The following is a 22,687-nucleotide window of genomic DNA, read 5'->3' as shown; positions in this document are numbered from 1 at the left end:
CTAGACTGAGAAAAGACAGAAAATGTATTTTTGTCTCATGGGGATGAAAGACTACAATTCCCAGAATGCTTCGCTGCCCTGTGAGGCCATTCCCAAAGCCACCTACTGGATTACTGTGACTGAGTTGGAGAAGACACTACAATTAAAAACTGAACGTGTCTGTTCAATATGAGTGAGTCACGGCGCGAGTATCACAGCACTGAGCACTAACTGCAGGAGTCAGATAAATGAGCTGATGAGCTCTCGTGATGAGAGCTTAGGTTATCGCGACTACACTCACGGCATACATTCACAACGCAAGTTCAGTCTGGCGCGTTTCAGTTCATGCCTTTGCAAGCTTAACTTTCATAGAAATTAATTTGAGAAGTTGAAAGACTTACATTGCTCAACATAGCTGCGTTTAAATGAGTGCCTGTAGCTGAGCTGAGCTGTGGGTGTGATCTCCATCCCTCACTCGCGGGTTCAAAACATGCGGAAATGGCTCCCTCTGCTGGCTGTAGTCTTTAGCCTTTGGCCAAACATTCCTCCTATGATGCAAATATCTTCAATTTGCATCATAGGAGGAATTTTTCCAGAAATAAAATGCATAAATCTCTTGTCTCAGGGGGATATGAGGGGGGAAAGCACAATAATTTGAATATACTCCAGGGTTTCTACTGATACAAAGCCATATGCTAATCGCTGAAGTAACCCTTTAATAAAGTTGTTATTTTCGTTTGTTTTTTTGAGCACAAAAAGTGTTTTCGAAGCTTCATGACATTAAGGTTGAACCACTGGAGTCACAAGTCAAGATCAAATTATCTGCGTCTCTTGCGCATGCATTAATTTGAGTGATGACGGATAATAGGGGACTATATTACGAAGATTAACTGCACAATGTGTGTAAACCTCCAATACAACAATAAAGTAAACCATCACAATTCACAAACAAATCTCTCAATCAAGTGACTATGCCTATAATACGCCAATTTTGCACAACATTAAAATATTATTTTCAAATAAACTTTTATATTTATCATGATTTTAAATTATTATTGCCCCTGGTTCAGTAATGAAGTAGCAGTGGCTGGGACAGATTTTAAGTATCACCTCAAGATGCGATCTAATCCTGTTTATATGAAATAAGATCCTGAGCAGGTTTAAGCTAACGGACCTGTTGCTATGACAGCAAGTCCAGGATGAGCTTCGAAGAACCAAACAATCCCAGATCAAGCCAAATCGTCATCAGTCAAATCCAGCTAACTGAGTTAGCCACGTATGAAGAACAGGCCCCTTGTCTTTGTGCTGTTGTTTTTGATGTCAGTGTGTCTATGCTGTTTCCCTGTATGTTCCTGTCAGGCTTTTTGGATTAAAGATTATTGGAATTGAATTCTTCATGGTGCGCATTTCTTCAGCCTCTCAACTGTGACACCTGCATGAGATTTTGAGTAAAAAATGAAAACGACACAATAAATCAATCACATCTATAAACATTGACCAACATTTGTTTTACGAAAAATCTGGTTTCTGCAAGTCTGTAAACAGCAGAGTATTCCTAATGTTGTTTGTGATGTAAAATTTAAATGTAAAATTTAGTTGTTTGCCACTGTAAAACTAAAAGTGCTTGAATTACTTGCGTACCCAACTTCAATAAATATTTCATAAAGTTTTCCTTATATTTAGGCACTGGAGAAGGTCTTTAATGTTCTAGCATGGGCTCCATTAAGCACTTCGCTTCAATTCCAATTTCCTGCAGCCACATTGAAACTGGTCTTCAAAAACCTTTATAAGTTATTTAGGGAACTGCCCTTTTTCTGTACTAAGATCTTCTGATGATGTGTCATGCGCTCACCAACACAAATGGTGATCAGCCAAATCACGTTTATCCCTGTTGCAAGTGGGCCTGAATTTGACATTTGTATAAAAATACTAAAACAAGCAGCTTTTATATGAGATATGCATGAGCATGAGTTTATGATTATCTGCTCTGTATTATTTGAATTTAATAAATAATGCAAGAAGCTGCTTAGCAAAAATGGACATTCCAACAATGTAGCAATATAAACTTCTGCAAACTAGAGGTTTCTAAAAAAAAAAAAACTAAAATAGGTACAGCACTGACTCATATTCAATTACTTCTAGAGCATTCATATAAAGAACAATGTGTTATGTCCTGAGCTTTAACTGAATCTTTTCTCTTATGTCTGATAAAGCATTTATCTATGGCATAAAGATATAATGTAACACTAGCTGCAGGAATTTATAGAACGGCAAAAGAAGAAAAAATGCCCCAACAGTCTTATAGGAAACAGAATGAGTGCACTTCAATCAAAGAAATAAGAACATAGAGTCTGTTTTTAACTCCACTTTCATGCGAAGACGAATGATTAGACACATTGCCTGAAACTTCTACGGCACTTTAGAATTCAGAAGTATTAAATTAGAAGTTTTAGCTTAGCAAGGTTAATTAAATATGTCCTTTAGCCCCCGATCATTTTCTCAATATCTTACTAGCTTGATTAGGGGGCAAGGTTACTTAGCAGCTGTTGCTATGGGGACCTGATAGAGAATGAAAAGAAAAAGAGGTTAAGTATAGGCTTGGATGCTCTCAGCTAATTTGTTCTCAGGAAATGAAGAACTTTGTTTAGCAGATTCAATGGGACAAGCAGATAATGTGAATAGTAAGTTCAGGTAGCAAAAAAACAACTGTAAAGATTTATTGATGTTCGCGTGGCCTTGGGAACACAGCTAAGTGATTTTATAGATTGCACAGTGTCTTATGTGACCACCACTTGCACTACTGTTTTCTGAAGAAACTTAAAAAATCTTGTAATGTTCATCTGAGCTTTTCAAAATGCTCTCTGTCCACACTAGCGTTTTCAAGCGTGTCAAAAGCTCACTGAGATTATACAGACAGAACAAGACAGCCTAATCAGGTTATCGAACAATTCTTCAGGCAGGATTATTTTATTTGACAAAATATCTTAGAATTCACTGCTGCATCCAGGTCGCGCTCACTCACTATAATGTCTGGTCTAAAACTCAACTGCTCTCATGTTTTTGCCGCAGGACATCAAAAGTACATTTTTCTGTCATCTTTGCAGAACTGTGATATGAAGAGTGTGCAAAGTAAAATACTTTAGCAACTGTGTGAAAGTGAATAGCACATAACAGCCACAATATGATGTTTTATTAACAAAATACGGGAGGAACACGTTCAGATAATTGACACGAGTGAAGGGCAGCTCCTCATATGCATTAATATCTTCCTTTTCAGCGCTAGTTTTCCACCGAGTGTCTATAGTATGTCCTGGCAGTAGTTTTTTAAAGAGGGTTGCGCCACCTGTTAGTAAATCTGTCCTAAGATATTCTCGACAGAGAGAAAATTTAACGAGTCACCATTGAAACGGACACTAAGAAAAAGCGTGCCATACTCCTTTTATTTTAGTTTAATGTCGATTTACATTCTTAGTGCATATTGCAAACTCATTGATATCCTAAGATATTCTCGACAGAGAGAGAAATTAACGAGTCACCATTGAAACTGACACTTTTTTAATTATATGATGTCATAACGTTGTCTTGACGACAGCCAATCGCTGCCTTGCTGATCGTGTTTTGAGTATTGATGCATCTGCCCTCTTCAGGGAACACAGGCACGAGCAGTGATTTCAGATAACTTAATCCAATCCGCAATTCGTTTGAAGAACCAAATTAGCCTGAGATCAGTTATCACGATTAAAAGATCTGGGATCTAAGATGTATTAAGCGAGATACGAAGAACGGGCCCCAGGGGTCCTTTACAGAAAGGAGGATAAGTGAAAACTGAGTATGTTTACCCTGAAATTAGGGAAACTTCATGAACAAAGCGAGGACAAACACGCATGGACTCTGTATATTGTCACATGGACGAAACTATAAACATCAGAAAGCAAGCTGACAGAAGGATAACACAACTTCATCCAAACCTTTTTCTTTTTTTCCAGCAAATTCTCTGTAAGAAGCGTTCCAACAACTATTACGTCCGCCATGTTTGTTTCCTCTAAAGCGGAGTTCTTCAACCCTGCTGCTGGGGACCCACTGTCCTGTAAAGTTTATTTCCTACCTTTAACACACCTGCCAGCGTATTTTCAACGAGTGATCCCAAAGAGCTTGATTAGCTTCGCCTGCCTTTGATTAGGGTTGGAGCTAAACTCTGCAGGACAGTGGGTTCACAGTTGGGGATCTCGTTGTTTGTGAAGGGGATCTGTTAGTGTGCAGTGTGCTGTTCCAAATGGCACCCTAAACACTCTTACTATGAGTCCGCACTTTAGTGCCTGTCAGGAAAAAGTCTGAGTGTGCAGTGCACGCATATGGACTGCAAAGGGGACACTCGCGAACACTGTGGCAGCCATTGTAGGTCCACATAACCGGAAGTGCAAATGAAGTTTGTCATTTTGGTCACATCGGAGCACGCCACACACTACTGCTCCTCTGGACAAAGGGATTGTATTTTATGCACCCAAGACCATATAGCTTCCAGTTAAATGGAATGTATAGCGAATTGTTAAGTCAACATATGCACTGAAACTCCTTGTCCCTGATGCTGATACTTACACACATGTGCATGCAGTCTAGTCTAACTCTCTTATGTACACGTCTTCAAACATACAATTGTTATAAATGATTATAAAAATAATAATACAGATACAAAATTATTATTACTAATACTAATAAAAGTAATATTGACTAGTAAAATTTGGTCTACATTACGTTGGATACTCATTGGTTCTTCAGGATCACCTGTTCCTTATTTTACCCCTCATTTTGTATGTGTATTCATAGCCCTGTGTCCCAGTTCTTGGCAGTCCATTCTTCTTGTTTTTGGATGGTTTGGTTCTCCTGTATGTTTTTTTGTCTCCAGTGACCCAGCATATATTTTAATCGTGTTTGTTTTGCTTAAATACTGATGAGAAAGATCCCTATTGTACCTCTCCTTTACCCAAGCAAACCCTGACATTTTCCAATGATTTAAAGGTGCACTATGTAGTATTTTTGCAGTAAAATATCCAAAAACCACCAGGCCAGTGTTATATATTTTGTTCAGTTGAGTACCTACAATATCCCAAATGTTTCCAACTATTTGTAAATTGTGAGAAAATTTCTATTTTAACCAAGGACCCGGGATGTGTCAGCATAGCGTTTGGGGGAGTCGCCTGTCAATTGCGTCATATTTGCACTACCCTCGGTTTTATTTGGCAGAAGTGCTTTACTCTTAGCCAAGGCCGCGTTTTCCTTATAGGCAACATGGGCTGCAGCCCATGGCCCCGAATACCAGGGGGCCCCCAAGACAATTCTCTTTTGATTTATTTTAATTTTTTTAGATTGCGGTAATTATGCGTACATTGAGCATCGTTGTCACACACCCGAATCGAATCACAACGGACACCCATGCCGAACGAAAACGTAAGAAAATATGACAGTAGAAGGGGTGAATCTAGCGAGTTGCGATCCCAAGAAAGACCATTGCCACCCCATCTGCCACCCCAGCAGGCAGCTAGTGTTTCTTAAATTCCCAATGTATAAAATATAAATATTTTCCTCTACCGATTTACATCAGCGACGCTTCAAATGTGATGAGATAATAGCAAGAAAACACGTCTTTTTATTATTGTGTAGTAGTCCAATAAATGACATATGAACTGCTTAGATCTGCAATGCAAATAGTTTGAACACGAATAGATGACTCTATCGCCTGTTTCACTCGTAGTCCGTTTGCAGTGTGTATATAGGCCTATATTTTTTTTTCAGTCCCAATGTGAACAGGTTAAAGCTTTCACACTGCACACGGATGCGGTCCGGCAGAGATGCGTGTGCAGCAGCGCTGCATTAAAGTGACAGAACGTTGTTCACATTAAAATAAACATGCACTGAAGTGAAAATCTGGTTATTTCCCCACAGATGCATATAATTTAAAGTCTAATCTATATCAAAGTCAACACATGATTTTTTGCCTCGGGTAAAGCAAGGAAAAATACACATTTAGGGAGACAGGGAGACATGGAAAACTCTTCTTTCTTTAAGGTGGAGAAACAAAGTTCTTTATGACCTGCAAAATTCATAAGGTTAGGTTGTTTCTGATATGTAATCTCGTTATTCGATAATATTGTTTAATATATGTAGGCCTACATGACATGTTTAAAAAATACACAAATACTATAGGATATTATTTTGTGTTAGTTTAATTTTATTTCGAGAGTATAACGTGTGTGTGTGTGTAAGGGGGGGGGGGGGCCGCAAAGGCTTAACACGGCACTGCTCTTAGCAGTGTTAACATGTCACAGCAGCGCCGAGCAAACGCACAGAGTAACGTCGTAACAATTTTAAACACACTTAAATGTATCTAATATGATAAACAGACCTGCTTTACCTTATACTCATGACCGGAAAAGCGGAAAAATAGTGCAGGCGCCCGGCGACTGTGTTCCGTCCCGCCATAATAAAAGCCAGTGTTCGCGAGGCGTGTGTTTTTGTAACAATCGCTCCAGCAGTCGTGCTCAGCTCCACAACACCCGGTCCTTCTCTGCTTTACACTACAGTAACGTTAAAGGGTTAGTTCACCAAAAAATATTTAATTAATTACTCACCATCATGTCGTTGGACACCTGTAACACCTTCATTCATCTTCGGAACACAAATGAAGATATTTTTGTTGAAAGCTGATGGCTGAGAAAGGCTTCAGAAAGGCCTCCATTGGCAATCAGTATATTCCCACTGACCCACTCACAAGACCCATAAAGGCACTAAAGGCGTCATTACAAACTCACCACAGTGGCAATAATTTTACCAAGCGACGAGAATAGTTTTTGTGCGAAAAAACAAAACAAAATAATGACTTTATCCGCCAAGATATTGTCTTCCGTGAAGGTCTCGGACGTGAACTCACCTGGAGCTCACGCGATAGCGGCGCTCCTCCTCTTCCGGGTCATGTATTCGCTATGATTCGAATGTCGGAGCAGCGTCATATTCTCGCGGATGCGTCAAATTCACGTCAATAATTTGGTGGATTAAATCGTTATTTTGATTTTTGTGCACACAAGAACTATTTTTTGTTGCATTGTAAAATTATTGTACAGCCACTGTAGTGAGATGGACTGTGTAAAGACGTCTTTAGTGCCTTTTATGGGTCTTGTGAGTGGGTCAGTGGAAGTGTACTGAATGCCAATGGAGGCCTTTTCAAAGCCTTTTTCAGCCATCAGCTTTCATCAAAAATATCTTTATTTGTGTTCCGAAGATGAACGAAGGTCTTACAGGTGTCCAACGACATGAGGGTGAGTAATTAATTAAATAATTTTCATTTTTGGGTGAACTAACTCTTTAATAACCACATCCATGAACATGATTTCTGCCCATGTCCTATTTTCCAGCGGCTGTGAGGTGAAGACCACATGTCCCAAGATGCTGCGCTCAAACTTGCCGTCATCAAACTACACACTTGTTTTGAATAGGCGACCTCTAGTGGACGGAAAGTTGCATAGTGCACCTTTAACTATTAAAGGGGGGGTGAAACACTCAGTTTCAGTCAGTGTCATGTCAATCTTGAGTACCTATAGAGTAGCATTGCATCCTGCATATCTCCGAAAAGTCTTTATTTTTTTAATAATTATATAAGAAAGATGCGCTGTTCCGAGTCTTTCCGAAAAAAGCCGAGCGGGTGGGGGCGTGTCGTGTGAGCGGAGCTAAATAATGACGTGTGCAGCAGCGCGCTGTGTGTTGAGTCGAGTCCGTCATCCCTAACAGCGGGAAAAAAACTTTATTCAAAATAAAAATATGGCTTTTAATCAGATACAGCCATACATCTATGATCCGGAATCAGACCCAGAGGCTGCAGTTGAACAGGAGCAGCAGCAAAAACGACTAGAGCAGGACGTCTGTATGTGGTAAGTTACAAGTTATACACTAACTATATAATATGCTTAGCGGCTTGTGTTATTTACATATTTATACTTGAATTATATCGTCGTATTTTTGTCTTTGAAGGTGTACATGTGGGAAGTGCAGTTGTGCACGTGTGTTTGTGTGTTTACGCGTGGTTTGTGTAGACAGTATGCGGACTAAAAAAAACACAGACATTTGAAGCAGTCTCACTCACCCTTCTAACGTTGGGACTGCTCCATCCTTCAGCATTAGGCGATTGGGAAAATGCGGCGTCGAGCTGGGCCTTGTTTATGAAACAGTCGGCAGCGAACAGATATAAACATTCGCGCAACTCAGTTGCTGATCCGGAAAAGCAAATTACATCCACTGTTGCCTTAACGCGGGGTTTTGGAGAATCTGTGCAGGACTGTCTTGGTCTGGCAACCAAAAACGCACTTTTTTGGTGACATTATGTGCTATGTGTAATTGTCACCTGTCCAGCAATCTACAAACCAGCGCTTTGATGGGCGTAGGCTGTTGCTTTCGCTCTCTCCCTCGCTCTCTCTCACGCGCTTCCGGTAGAATTGTCCGTAAGGCCCATACAAGGAAATTCCGCCCCCACTAACGTCAATGGGGACGCATGATCTCAAAAAACTTGCCGAAACTTATGACTAACCGGAAGTAGTATTTTTGACAAAGAAATACTCCCATCAAACGTCCACCTTAACTTTTGAAACTTTGTCTATGTTTAGTATGGGATTCCAAGTCTTTAACAGTGTAAAAAGATCAGTATGCATGAAACAGCATTTCACCCCCCCTTTAATGAATTTCTATCTACAGTACCTCTAAACATATCCCTATACAAACCTTTTTGCTTTTTTAAGTTTTTATAAAAAAATTAAAATAAACAAAAGGTTCATTAAGGGGACCGTTTTCCTCATGGGGACCATTGACTGGTCCATACTGTTATTTCTCATGGCAAATCGTAACTACATTTAGCTGGACTGGTGGCTAATTCTGAAATGACATTTGTTTGAAATCTGTACGTAAAGTGTAAAAATTCATCCAAAATCACAACCTCGTAAAATGCTTATGCTTTCCTGTGAGATCGAGTTGTTACTTCAGATTATACTATTCTTGTGAGGACCACTCAAAACCTGTGCACCCACCCACACACACACCTGCTGTTACATAACCCCTGAGTGAGGGCTAATAGCTGAGTTTGGATGTGTGTGTATAAACACTAGAATCAATCTATCTACATGCATCTGACCAAAACACCTTAGAGCCAATGGGGTCTTTACTATTACCATCATTTATATTAACATGACTCATTAAGCTTTCATGGAAACTGTTGTGCTTTCCAAGCAAATATTAACGCTGGAACTAGTGTAAGATGTGAACGATGTTCACACTTCCTATGACATGAACATGATTTGGTTGCTAATGCCTTTAGTTCTCTCGCTTTTCTGGAGCGCCTAATCTGCCTTCAAGCTAGTTTTCCTTTTTTTTGTTACCCTCCTCTTCTCTTTCTTCATAAGCACCTCTTGTCGTTCTCCTTCCTACCCCCACACATTTTGTCTGGAGCGCTTCCTCTACAGCAACTGAAATTAATTAACAGTGATTATTTGCATGTTCTCTTTTCACAAATCGACAAATGATGCAGATGAGACGACTACAGTACATGTTTCCAGATCTACTCAGACAAACAGAGCACGGAGGAGGATGGTGCCATTTTTGCATAACAAATGCGAAGGAAAATGTCACCGGAACAAAATTCTCTTTTCAGAAGGTTGAACTGCACATCTACCCATATGAGATGTAAAATGTCAAAAAATGTAATAATCATGCATCCTAATATTCATGAAATGCATTAAAACGAATGCAATTGGATTTCTGTCCAGCTAGGCTAGATATATTTTTGTGGCAAGATTAAATTGAATCTGGATATTCGATTTACATGACAAAATGTTGTACAGTATGTGCATAAAGGTGTGTGTGTGTGTGTGTGTGTGTGTGTGTGTGTGTGTGTGTGTGTGTGTGTGTGTGTGTGAGAGAGAGAGAGAGAGAGAGAGAGCGACAGTAGCCACCCTCCTTCATTATTCCTCTAGGTTTGCTAAGATGATGTATCTAGCACAAAACATGCAAGACTGGGTTTCTCCATAAAACCACTGGTTAGTTGCAAGACACGTGACAAAATAACAGTGCCATTTATCTTATTTTAACCCATTACCCATAAACCTAGAGCTTATGCTAAGCAAACATGCTTTTTCATTTACATCAGAAAAGGTATCACCTACAAAATTTGTCTCCTTTTCCTCTTAGATTTCATCTAGTCCTTTTATTCTTCTGTCCATCTCCAAAGCGATAAGATCAGATCATAGTGAATGAAAAAGGCAAAATCTAGCCTCCTCATGATCAATGCTGTAGTCTGCTTGTAAATGCAAGACCCTTAAAAGTTATAACCTTGTCCTGTCCTTTGACTGTTTCAGATATGTTGCAGTCTGCAGTCTTCCTGCATTATGATGGAAATTATGCAGTTTTTGTTGTTAGACAGGAAACACCGAGCACGTTATTTTAATCCTTCCTGATTATATTTATTTTAGGTTGCATCAAAAAAGTATTGGTTCTGTGAAGGACTATGAATCCAACATGGCTGCCATTTTAAAAGCTCTTGTCTCTTTAAGCCTTAGCCAGCAAGTCAGCCAATCAGAGAGGAGATGCTGTGAGCGTCCTTGCCAGCGACCTTGATGAAGAGGGAACAGAATGACTAAAAACAAGGGTTTATGAGAGACACTGATGAATGGGTTTCAACAGAGAGGAAGAGGACGAAATGAAAAGCAGAGAGAGAGAGGGGGAAGATTGATGGCGGCATGTTGATCGGGAAACGCACCAATCCTACAGTGGATGGTGACCATGCTCGGCATCCCCCATTTCTCCCCCGTCCCGTCCCCTCCCTTCCACGTCCCTCCATCACACCTCCTCCCCCCTCACTACATTTCATGTGCGTAAATGTTTCATAATCTCTGCATTTGTAGTCAGGAGCTTGAGGCTGGAAAAGAAAAAAAGCACACATCAATGAACGAGTCATGCTCGCTCTCTTCTCTCCCTCTTTTTATCTTGCTTCCTCTCTCTCACCACCGTTCCTTGTTTTACACATGGTTGGGTTTGACAGGTGGTCTTCCGGACCAATGACACACTATTACTGGCAGGTTGAGGTATAGGACAAACACACAGGGGATAGCCTGCATGATGTGCCACCTCATTTAACAGGAAATGAATTTTGTGGAAAGGGAAGCAGTCATAAAAAGTCGTGCCTTCTTATTCTTAGAGCTGAAGCATAATTCATGCAAGTAAACAAACTTCCAAAAGCACTGGAAGCATACATCCTATTGAATACAATATATGTTTTAGTTTTGCTGTGACGGCAACAAGATTCACTGCTCAAGGTGGCGATAGAGATACCTTCAAATGTGTTATTTAAGGAGCTGACCATTAACATTTAATAATAATTTGGTCAGAAAATGAGAAAACTGTTGCTCCACCATGACGGTAGTTGACTTGAAAGAGAAAAATGTCTGAGAATGCAACGTGTGTTTCTTCAACTTCTGCCCGAGTTATTGACAAGTTAATTAAAGGGATAGTTCACCCAAACATGAAAATTACCCCATGAGTTCCTCACCCTCAAACCATGCTAGGTGTATATGACATTCTTCTTTCAGACAAATACAGAGGATATAAAAAAAATATCCTGGCACGTCTTAGATTTATAATGGCAGTGAATGGAAGCCCCAAAAAGTGCATCCATCCATTATAAAAGAGATCCACACAGCTCCGGGGGGTTAATAAAGGCCTTCTAAAGCGAATGATGGGACTGCCTTCCATTAAACTTATGGGAAAACCCAAAAATGAAATTTATGTCATTAATGACTCACCCTAATGTCGTTCCACACCTGTAAAACCTCCGTTCATCAGAACACAGTTTAAGATATTTTAGATTTTAGTTAGCCTGATGTGGTCATGTCATGGAGAGTCTGAAACTGCTCCATTGGGTTGTGATTATGAGGCGTGTTTCAACCGAACCAGGAAAGACATCAATTGGATAGAGCTACAACCAATCAGAGCAAAGAAGCAACACATTACGCTAGCTGTCAAATGTCAACAGAACTCCACTGCACTGTGTTGCCAAGTCCGCATTTTTTTTCAGAGTGTTGTTTCAGAGTGTTGTTTTCTATGTCCGCGGGTTGAAGCGACTATTATGTGATATATAGACCCATAAGTGTGAATTTTAGCTGGCAATCTTGCCAAAATAACACACATTTTACCCCCCAAACACCATTTTTTTTCCGGAGAACCCCCTGAGAAGCTATTGTTTAGGGCTAGTAGTTGGCGGGTTTTGTTGTAAAAACTTGGCAACCCTGTCTGCACGCGCGCAGAAATCGGGTTGGAATAAACAATCTTTGCCGGTGTTGTAAAAAATAAAATAATTTAATGATACACAGAGTACTTACCCAACATGATCATCATTTTTGAGAGAAATTGTGAAGGTGAATGCATCAAACAAGCTCTCCGTTTAGGATTCAAACAAATATAACCCAAGCCCCTTTGATGATGTGCATGATTACGTTACTGTTGATCATCTGTCCGTCATCGTCTAAAGCCCGCCCTGATGATTTCATTGGTCTGAACAGTTTCTGTTCGGGGATAATTACTCCTCTATGGATCGAGGCCAGACCGAACTGCCTGACCTAAAAATGTTGTGGGCGGGGCTAAGTTCGGCTGGCATCCAGGCTATATTTTAATCCCAGAGCATATGCAGTCTATGCATACTTTACTGTCCATGTCCAGAAAGAGAATAAAAACATCATCAAAGTAGTCCATATGTGACATCAGTTGGTTAATTAGAATGCACATTTTTGGGTTCAAAATGTTGGGCTCCCCTCCACTGCCATTATAAATTCAATTTCAAACAAATACAGCTCTTTTGAATGTTCTGTTAATCATAGAATACCACAAAATATTAAGCAGCACAACTGTTTTCAACATTGATAATAATAAATGTAAATTTCTCTCAGTTTAAACATTTGATATATGTCATATATGTTGTATTTGGAATAAAATATTGAAATTTGAAACTTCCACATCATTACATTCTGTTTTTATGCACAATTCGTACAGTGTCCAGACTTTTTTGGTTTTTTATAAGTGTAACAAGAACTAGTACACTTCACTAGTTAAAATTTGAGAGTATGTTTTAGGAGAGCTAGTTTTCTAAAAGTCCACAGGATCAAAATGCCCATAGTAAAAAACAAAAACAAAAAACAACAACACTTGAATTGAGTTATGAATTGCAGTCCAATTTCAAAATGAACTGATGCACAAAAATGCGCCAGAAACATTTTTGGAACCCTCTAACAGCCAACTTAATATTCTAGCAACATCATAGCAACACTAAAAACTGCTCAGTTTTGACAACCACTCAGAACATAATGCAACAACTCTTTTTTAGTGTTAAACTACCTTCTTTATCAACAGATTCAGTTCCCTTTTAGCAGTGTACTGCATTTACATCCTACAGGGCAGTTACATACTGTCCTTTAAGAAAAGAAAAATCAATTCAGCCCACTGGAAGACTCAAGCTAACCCGTCTTTTGTTTTTGCAGGAGATCAATCAATCAGACTCTGTGCCACAAGCCACCACAAGCAACAGCAGTGATGGCGAACCTCCCATCATTATATACCAATCAACATCTTCCCACAAATAACAAAGGCCTCTAATTATACCCGTACAGTCTTTCACATCCCACTGGATCCTAGTGCTCAGTTTAAAAAATCCTATCCAAAATGGTTCCATACCAGTGTTCACACAAACGGAGTAAACAACTGCAATCAGTTATATCAGGCAGAGAATATATGGCTGTACCAGAGTGAGCAGGTCTGAGATCAGCTTGCACATGGTCTGTATATTTGAATGAGATGGTTATTTGGTGGTTTCAAAGTCACAAATAAAGAATAATTTCACACATCTGACCCATTTTCTCGCCATCATTTCACTGTGATAATTAAAGGTGCACTATATAGTATTTTTGCAGTAAAATATCCAAAAACCACCAGGCCAGTGTTATATATTTTGTTCAGTTGAGTACCTACAATATCCCAAATGTTTCCAACTATTTGATAATTGTAAAAATTGCTATTTTAACTAAGACCGTTTCAGCATTGCGCTTGAGGAAGTTCTGTCAATTGCGTCACATCTGCGCTCCCCTCGGTTTCGTGTTTTATTTGGCCGGAGCGCTTTACTCTTAGCAGTAGGAACAAGTGAACACACGGAGTAACGTCATAACATCATTTTCAACACACTTAAATGTATCTTATATGATAAACAGAGCTGCATTACCTCATAATCATAACCAGAAGAGCGGATCAGTGCAGGCGCCCGGTGAATGTGTCCCGTCCCGTCAGAGAAGTAGAAGTCCCGGTGTTTGCGAGCTGTCGTTCTCAGGTCCACAACACTCGGTCCTGCTCTGCTTTACACTTAATAACCGCATGAACGTGATTTCTGCCTGAGTCCTATTTTCCACCGTCTGTGAGGTGAAGACCACATGTCCCAAGATGCTGCGCTCAAACTTTGCGTCATCAAACTACGCCTTTTTTTTAAAAAGCGCCCTCCAGTGGACGTAAGTTGCATAGTGCACCTTTAAGACAAACTGTAGCCTAATGAAAAGACCAAAGAACTTTTTTTCATGGTCAAACATAGATATCAGAGATATCACGGCTCTCATCCTCACGTCCTCCAGCTGTTGAGCTATCGCAATGTGTTGCGTGATATCTCTGTGTCCAAGTAGCAGTGCTTTGCCTGTGCTTTCCCATAATATAGTCCCAAGACAATATACCTAGGAAATCACCTAGTCTTAATCTGCATCGCTATTAGTACTCGTTGTGAATATACAGGCCACAAGAAGTAATTAGGTGGGTTTTTTTTTTTTTTGGATCACTTTTACTCGGGGCATGCTAGCTGGCAACATAGGTTCCATTCATTATGCTAAGCTAAGCTAGTGGCAACCCTGCCAAACTAAAACAATGCATGCACTGAGAAAAAAAATGCATTTGCCCACATATCTAAATGTAGGAATAAAAATGAATAAGCCCTATTTCTAAAAATGGTGGAGTGTTCCTTAAAAATATATTATTTAATACTTTGTAATCCTTTAATAATTGCATTTCTTGAAATAAACCAATAAGACCAATAAAGACACACTACTCGCAGTATCCCATTCAAATCAATGTGATAAACGAGTTAGCTCAAAAGTATCTAAAAGTAATAAAAAAGACGTCATTCCTTTCAGTCATTCCTTTCAGTCATGCCTTTCAGTCATTTACGTTCGACGTACGTCTCCGTTCCCTCCTTCAGGGAACGAGGGTTACCATACGTAACAGAGATGTTGTATTATATTACCTTATAATGTAATGGATTATTTGACTAACTACAATTTGTGTCATGTAATTTGTAATCTACCAAGCACTGGTTATTATTATAGTTTTTGGTGTGTACAGACCTTAAAGGGTTAGTTCACCCAAAAATGAAATTGATGTCATTAATGACTCACCCTAATGTCGCTCCACACCTGTAAGACCTCCGTTCATCATCGGAACACAGTTTATTATATATTATTATATATTTTATATTGTAGTCCCAGAGCATATGCAGTCTATGCCCACTTTACTGTCCATGTCCAGAAAGGGAATAAAAACATCATCATAGTAGTCCGTATGTGACATCAGTTAGTTAATTAGTATCTCTTGAAGCATCGAAAATACATTTTGGTCCAAAAATATAAAAAACTATGACTTTATCGCCAATGTCACGTGATTTCAGCAGTTTGGATCGCGCCAAACTGCTGAAATCATGCGACATTGGTGACCCGAATCATTGATTGATTCACTGATTCATGAACCGTTTGAATCTTTCTGGAGGAACACGGAAGAGAAGACAATGCTGAAAAAAGTCGAAGTTTTTGATATTTTTGTACCAAAATGTATTTTCGATGCTTCAAGAGATTCTAATTAACTAACTGATGTCACATATGGACTACTTTGATGATGTTTTTATTATCTTTCTTGACATGGACAGTAAAGTGTGTGCATTGACTGCATTATATTCTGGGACTAAAATATAAAATATCTTAAACTGTGTTCTGAAGATGAACTGTCTTACGGGTGAGGAACGACATAAGGATGAGTCATTAATGACATAAATTTCATTTTTGGGTGAACTAACCCTTTAGCTAATTTCTGAGTGTACATCGCTCAGTCAGTGAATGTTCAAACTAAGACATCGCTCTGCGGGTCATTTTTCCGGTAATGTACATTAGCCCTACTATTGAAAATGAACACTTTATGCATGGACTACTTTAGGATCATAATCATGAGACATATATTGAGCTATATTATTAATAGGACAACTTATGTGTACTTAAAGATTTATGTTCACAGCATAGTTTTGTTGTAAAAATAGATATTTTGAAGTTATTTTTTAAAGAACATTATATTGTACAAAAACATATTACCGTATTAGCCTAACTATAGGGCTGAATCAAAGTATGTCAGAAGCATAATCAACATTTATTAAAATAAATAAATAATAATGCAGGGAGAAATAGTCTTACAAAAAAGAGTGAAATGTATGATGACACAAATGCAATCAAATTGTAGCATTAAATTAAAAACTAATTTAATACAATAATACTAAAACATAATAAAACCCCTCACACACACTGCTTTAAAGTATGAAGCTATGCACTCAGTGAACTCGACTGCAGAACAACCATTATCGAGTGATTCTGTAATTTGTCAACCATTATTGGACCTTGCCTTAGTGGCTCCCCTCCTTCATTTTTCTTCTCACTCTCATCAGCATCATGAATGAAACTTGCAGAGGGAGGATGTGTGTTTTGTGTGTGTGTAAAGAAAAGACTAGATCAGAGTGTGTGCATGTGTAACGGGGGGACGGCTGGGGCATAGTCGTGAGAGATGGCTTAATTTTAGCAACCACGAAGTTCCCCCACCGCTTATCCATCAGATCTATAAATAACCGAGTACCTCGCTGGCTCACTCGATCACGTCGACTCCCACGCGTATACACACGGCCTCCGGAGTTACAGAACACAGAGAGGAATGGATGGAGAGGGGACAACAGGGAGGGGGAGGGGGAGGGGAGCAGGTTGCTAGGAGACCATTGGCAGGCAGGTCACGTGACTGGAGATGAGATGACTGGCACTGCTATAGAATGCAGGCTCACAACAATACACACACCTGCATACACAATCCCACAAATGTTCATGAAGGTGTCTTTCACAAGAAGAAGTATAAAGCTATATATTGTTTCACACGCGATCAATGCAGATTTGAACGAGAAAGGCAGGAACGAATGGGTCAGCTCAAAATCATACAGGTGCACACTAACAGGGAGGTCAAAATAAATCTGGCCAATGAAACACTGTCACACTGATGCACAGTGTGAAAGGTGAACACACTAAAAGCGAACACAAATTCATCAGTGTTAAAACGCTATCCCATTTGCCTTGCATCGAAGTAATCCAAAAAGATATTGAGCAACACAGTGCATGATTAAATTGCTGTTGATTAAATGACTGCTGTTTATAGATGTGTAAACATTCAAAAGCTTCTTGTCTGTTATTACACAACTGATGATAACTTAAGCAATTGATGACACAATGCAATATTATATGTGGGTTTAATTACAGCATGTCATCTGTTCAATCCTCATACCAATGACAATTTTGTGCATCTTCTTCTGTGAATAATGAAGGTTTGACTTGCAGGTCTTGCCGTTTTACTGATATATGCATCAATGTTATTTGAGACCATGATTTCATATTTCTTATTATGGTTATTGTATTTGTAACAACCATTATGAGGAAATGTGTAGGGCCCAGAAAATATGAACATTTAAAAGGTACACACTCCAAAACAAATACAAATACTATAATATTTTTTTAGGTTTATCCAATATAATTAATAGTAAAATTCCATCAAATGGAATTGAATAATCCTTAGGTATTTTATATTAAAGGGGTGGTAAAACACATTCTTCCGAAGGCTTGATTGTGTTTGCCGGGTGCGCTCAAGCGGCAACCTTCCATGATCTCTCTTGAAGCCAATACAGAAGTAATGTAAAATGCAATTCCTTGACTGGCCACTAGGGACAGGCTCCAGAAGGGAGCAGAATCTCATTGAGCCTCATGTTAAAATTCACAACTTTGAAGCAGAAAAAACATGATTACAGCCTGGTACAAATTGCGGTTTTGGCCTATACGGCTAATTTTGCCCTTCATGACAACTGTGAGGGGGGTGAATTTTTTTTATAACTCAGTGACAGGTGTATAACCATTTATCTGCCATCTATAGTCATTGCATCACCTCATCTCCGTCCACATTCCGCCTTTTTGCCCATTTTTGGTTATCCGGGAGTGACTCGCGATAGCGCGCTCGCAAGGTGGCAACGACCAGCTCGTCTCTACTTTACGCTTTAGAACGGCTTATTGGAATCCTATGTGTGACGTCACGGACAGCTAGCTGCTACGTCCATATTTTTACAGTCTATGCGCTGTAACGTGTTCATGCTTCATTTTTAACAAATTGCATTATTTTTCATACATTTTACCTTTATTGTACACAGCTCTGTCTCTCACTGTAAAAACGGTCTGATAGTTTCCTGGTTCTATGAAGCCAGTCCCCAGGGTGCGAACTACGGGGGAGCTAGGGGGAGCTCGGCTCCCCTAAATAAGACATGGGCTCCCCTGAATACGAAACAAGAAATTTTGGGGGGTCTCAAAAATATTGACACTGTGTTATTTTGAGGTGCAATTTCAGTTTTCTGTAATGTGATCATTATGGTTTATTATATGTAAAATTGCTAAAAATATATAATTAATTCATGCATGATGGCAATTTAAATCTAATTCACTTCAATAAAGATAACTATACATGCTGTTCTTGTCATGACCATCAAGGTGTGGTGGCGCTGCGGTGCAAATTCCACTCATGTTTAGTACATGTCAACGCAAAGATTCATAGAAAAAACAAAAACGAATATCCACTTCTTGATCTTGGATTTCTGGAAGAACAGCAAAGGAAGCTGACCCCAAGCCTCTGTGGTCGATTCTGTGTTAAGGCATGTTATTCCCAATTATGTGTTGTGGCTGGGTTGATATAGGTCTGCGCGACTATCGATGTCCTAATAAGACTAACATTAGTTGAATGGAGGAATTATGGTATTCTTCTGTAGCCTGACGAGTAACTTCAACCGTTCATGTGAACTCAAAGACAGCCGGATGCTTTGTTTATAGACTATTTGTGGGCTTTTTGACCTATCAATTCTTGTTTTTTTTCTTCCTTCATTAAAATCAAAGATGCTCTTCAATGATTGTAAATTGTATATTAAGAGGTTTTTTTTTATTGACCCGTTCGTCTGTGTGTGAAGGAATATACACGTCCTCTCTTCCACGCGAAAGTGAGCTCCCCCAAAGGCCACGGTATAGTTCGAACACTGCCAGTCCCTCAAAAACATGCAATGGGCTCAGATTGGTTAGCTGGCCCAGTGTGCTGTGATTGGCATAGTGCATTCCAGCCTATACTCTTCTTCACAGCAATAAAAAATGGCCTCGTTCCCCTTCTTTAATGTTGTCAGAGGAGGGGTTTATGTAAATATTGAACCCGCTGATGTCAGCAAGTCTGGAGGAAATGGCTGTAGTTCCCAACCGGCCGTTTGCTGTAGTCCTTAGAAACTGATTTCTTTAAAAGCAAATATCTCCCTTTGCTTTAAACTTTAAAGGGTTACTTCACTGCTTTTTCATATTAAACTATGTTATTCCCTTAACTAAAACGAGTTCATACATATACCTCTCTCGTCTCAGTGCGTGCACTTAATCTCTCTCACGCACGGTGATGATCTGATAGCATTTAGCTTAGCCAACTAAGCCCAGTTCATTCACTATGGTACCAAACAGAGATCAAGTTAGAAGTACCAAACACCTCCATCTTTTCCCTATTTAAATACAGTTACACGAATAGTTGAACGATCAAGTATGGTGACAAAATTAAACGTGGCGCGGTTCTAATCGGATTAAAAAGGAGAACTATAATGTATGGTGGAATAGCACTTCTGAGAGTACTTCGGCACGGCGCAGTAAAAAGTCCCGGCCGAAACATCTTTCCTCACACCTCCCCCTCACTCTCTCATTTCTGTCAATAGTGAGATGTGAGGGAAGATGTTTTCGGCCGGGACTTTTTACTGCGCCGTGCCGAAGTACTCTCAGAAGTGCTATTCCGCCATACATTATAGTTCTCCTTTTTAATCCGATTAGAAACGCGCCATGTTTTATTTTGTCACCATACTTGATCATTCAACTACTCGTGTAACTGTATTTAAATAGGGAAAAGATGGAGGTGTTTGGTACTTCTAACTTGATCTCTGTTTGGTTCCATAGTGAATGAACTGGGCTTAGTGGGCTAAGCTAAATGCTATCAGAGAGATTAAGAGCACGCACTGAGACGAGAGAGGTATGTATCAACTCGTTTAAGTTAAGGGAATAACAGTTTAATATGAAAAGGCAGTGAAGTATCCCTTTAAGCTTTGTTACTTTGCAGATAATGTTTATGCTCAAACTGCAACATTACACACTAGCTAAAGTTAGAAAAGTGAAATCGTGTTTTACCACCCCTTTAATAATCGAACAATCCTTAATCAAGTAAAGAAAGTAAAAAAAGGCATACCATTTTTTTGGAGTGCACTAACTTTTGTTCGTTTTGCGCTTAAAAAACTAAATGCATGCACTTTGCAGAAGAACATTGGGTAGCACTTTACTTAAAACCTTTATGTATAATGCATTATAAAATATGTTTTTTAATGCATTGATTATGCCATGTTTTGCATCTTATTATTTGTTGTGTTGTCTCATGAATAATTATAACCACATTTATAATAAGTTTCCACAACATAAAATGGCTGCTCTAACTCAACATAACCAGAAATTCTGCAGGGAGAAAAAGGACCCTATTTAAAGACCCGAAGCAAAGGGAGGAGGGTTCTTCTCTAGTCTATACTCAACCTCTTTTACAACATTTCAAATCCCTCCGTTCTCGCCATCTCACAGAAGCCAAGCCAATGGTGATTCTTGTTTTATTGCGAGCTATGTTTTCTTTTTGACTCTATTTGGCATTTTCTAAACCTGGGGGTCCGGGATTTAGCGTGCTCCATGTTAACCTTTTTCACTCATTATGACAACTAACCTATACCACTTTATACACGTGTCAAAGTAGCCAGGGCAACTTCTCTGTATTTACAGATATGACAAGACAACATGCACAGCTGACATATGTTTGGCATTCCCAGCTAAAACTATCCCGCCAGGCAAGTAAAGGCAAGTAAAAGCCATTAACAACATGCAGCGATGAATTCGCCGGTAGTGTGAACAGCTGCCTCTTTTCAGCTACTTCATTATTTGTCCATCCTAGAAAGTTCTAGGAACACAAAATGACAAAATGTATTTTTAGGACTGTAAAACTTTGTTGTAAACCGCTTTGAAATTATAAAAAAAAATTACTTTTGTTTGGCTTCAGTACAGTAAGAATATTATATATTCTTTGATTTCACTTTATTGTCTTTTGGTTGAGTTTCAGAAATTAACTCTGCCAAGCTAACTTATTTTAGGCTTCCATGCAACACATTTTACATTATATATCCAGCACTGTCATATAAACGAGAGAATTTATTTTTTTATTAGGCTACATTTTTCCATCCAGATTATTCAGAAGCACAGGAAGAAAGAGACAGAGATTGAGCAAAAGAGATATTCAGCGATGCTTGCTGCTAAATATACCAGAATGTAAGTGCTCACGCCTCCCTGAGCATTCACCTTGAGCTCACCAGGCTCACCACCACCATTGGAGGAGAATCCGGGACACCTCACGCTCTCATTGGCCATGAGGGGCCAGCCTGTTGCTGGGCTGTTTCCATGGAGATGGCTTATCGAAGGTATGGCTGGAGCCCTCGCTGGGGAAATAGATGGGGAAAGATGGTTAATGAGAAAAAGTGAGGATTGTGTGTGTGTGTGCGTGTGTGCGTGATTGTGTGCGTGTGTGTGTGAGAGAGAGAGAGAGAGAGAGAGAGAGAGAGAGAGAGAGAGAGAGAGAGAGAGAGAGAGAGAGAGAGAGAGAGAGAGAGAGAGAGAGAGAGAGATTGAGAGAGAGAGAGAAATGAATTGAGGGTAGTGATGAAAAAAAAAGTATGGATGAAGCTAAAGAAACAGGTTGGTCACATGTGGCTGATCCAGTGTGTATGATAGAATGTGTATCAATCACATTAACATAATTGTATGATGAGGAAAAGCAGGTGAATCCTCCGGCAGACCTGAGGCATTCTAATGTTAAAACATATCTGATTAATAAGCTGCAATAGCCAAATCCCTCTATATTTTAACACTTTTCTTGCATGAAGAAACATATTCAAGTGAACTGACCTAAACTGATCAGTCAGAAAGTGCATCAAATTCAATTAAACTACACTTTATGCTATAAATTCATCTGGACTGATAATCCTGGATGGGGACTATCAATCCAGTCTGCATTCAGGACTATACATTTTTATAGTTATATATTTTTTATAGTTATATATTGCGCTGCTGCACCCATGGCACGGCTGCAAAGTTCCTGGATTATTACGCAGGAATGAGAGTGTAGTTCTTAGCCCTATCAATCTAGAAAATCTTAGTACATAATGTAAACATCACAA

At 39.3% G+C, this 22,687-nt stretch overlaps 1 long non-coding RNA gene across 1 annotated transcript in view; it reads right to left on the bottom strand.

Moving 5' to 3' along the window:
- LOC137048277 (uncharacterized) overlaps positions 1–22,687 on the bottom strand; it is a 28,223-nt gene that overhangs the window by 2,856 nt on the left and 2,680 nt on the right. Inside the window, exon 2 of the long non-coding RNA XR_010899353.1 lies at positions 21,813–21,949. This is a non-coding gene — a long non-coding RNA (uncharacterized lncRNA). The remainder of the gene's footprint in view (positions 1–21,812; positions 21,950–22,687) is intronic.

Source organism: Pseudorasbora parva, chromosome 19 (assembly GCF_024679245.1).
Source record: "Pseudorasbora parva isolate DD20220531a chromosome 19, ASM2467924v1, whole genome shotgun sequence".
Taxonomy (NCBI): domain Eukaryota; kingdom Metazoa; phylum Chordata; class Actinopteri; order Cypriniformes; family Gobionidae; genus Pseudorasbora; species Pseudorasbora parva.
This window is presented reverse-complemented; position numbering and strand designations above follow the sequence as displayed.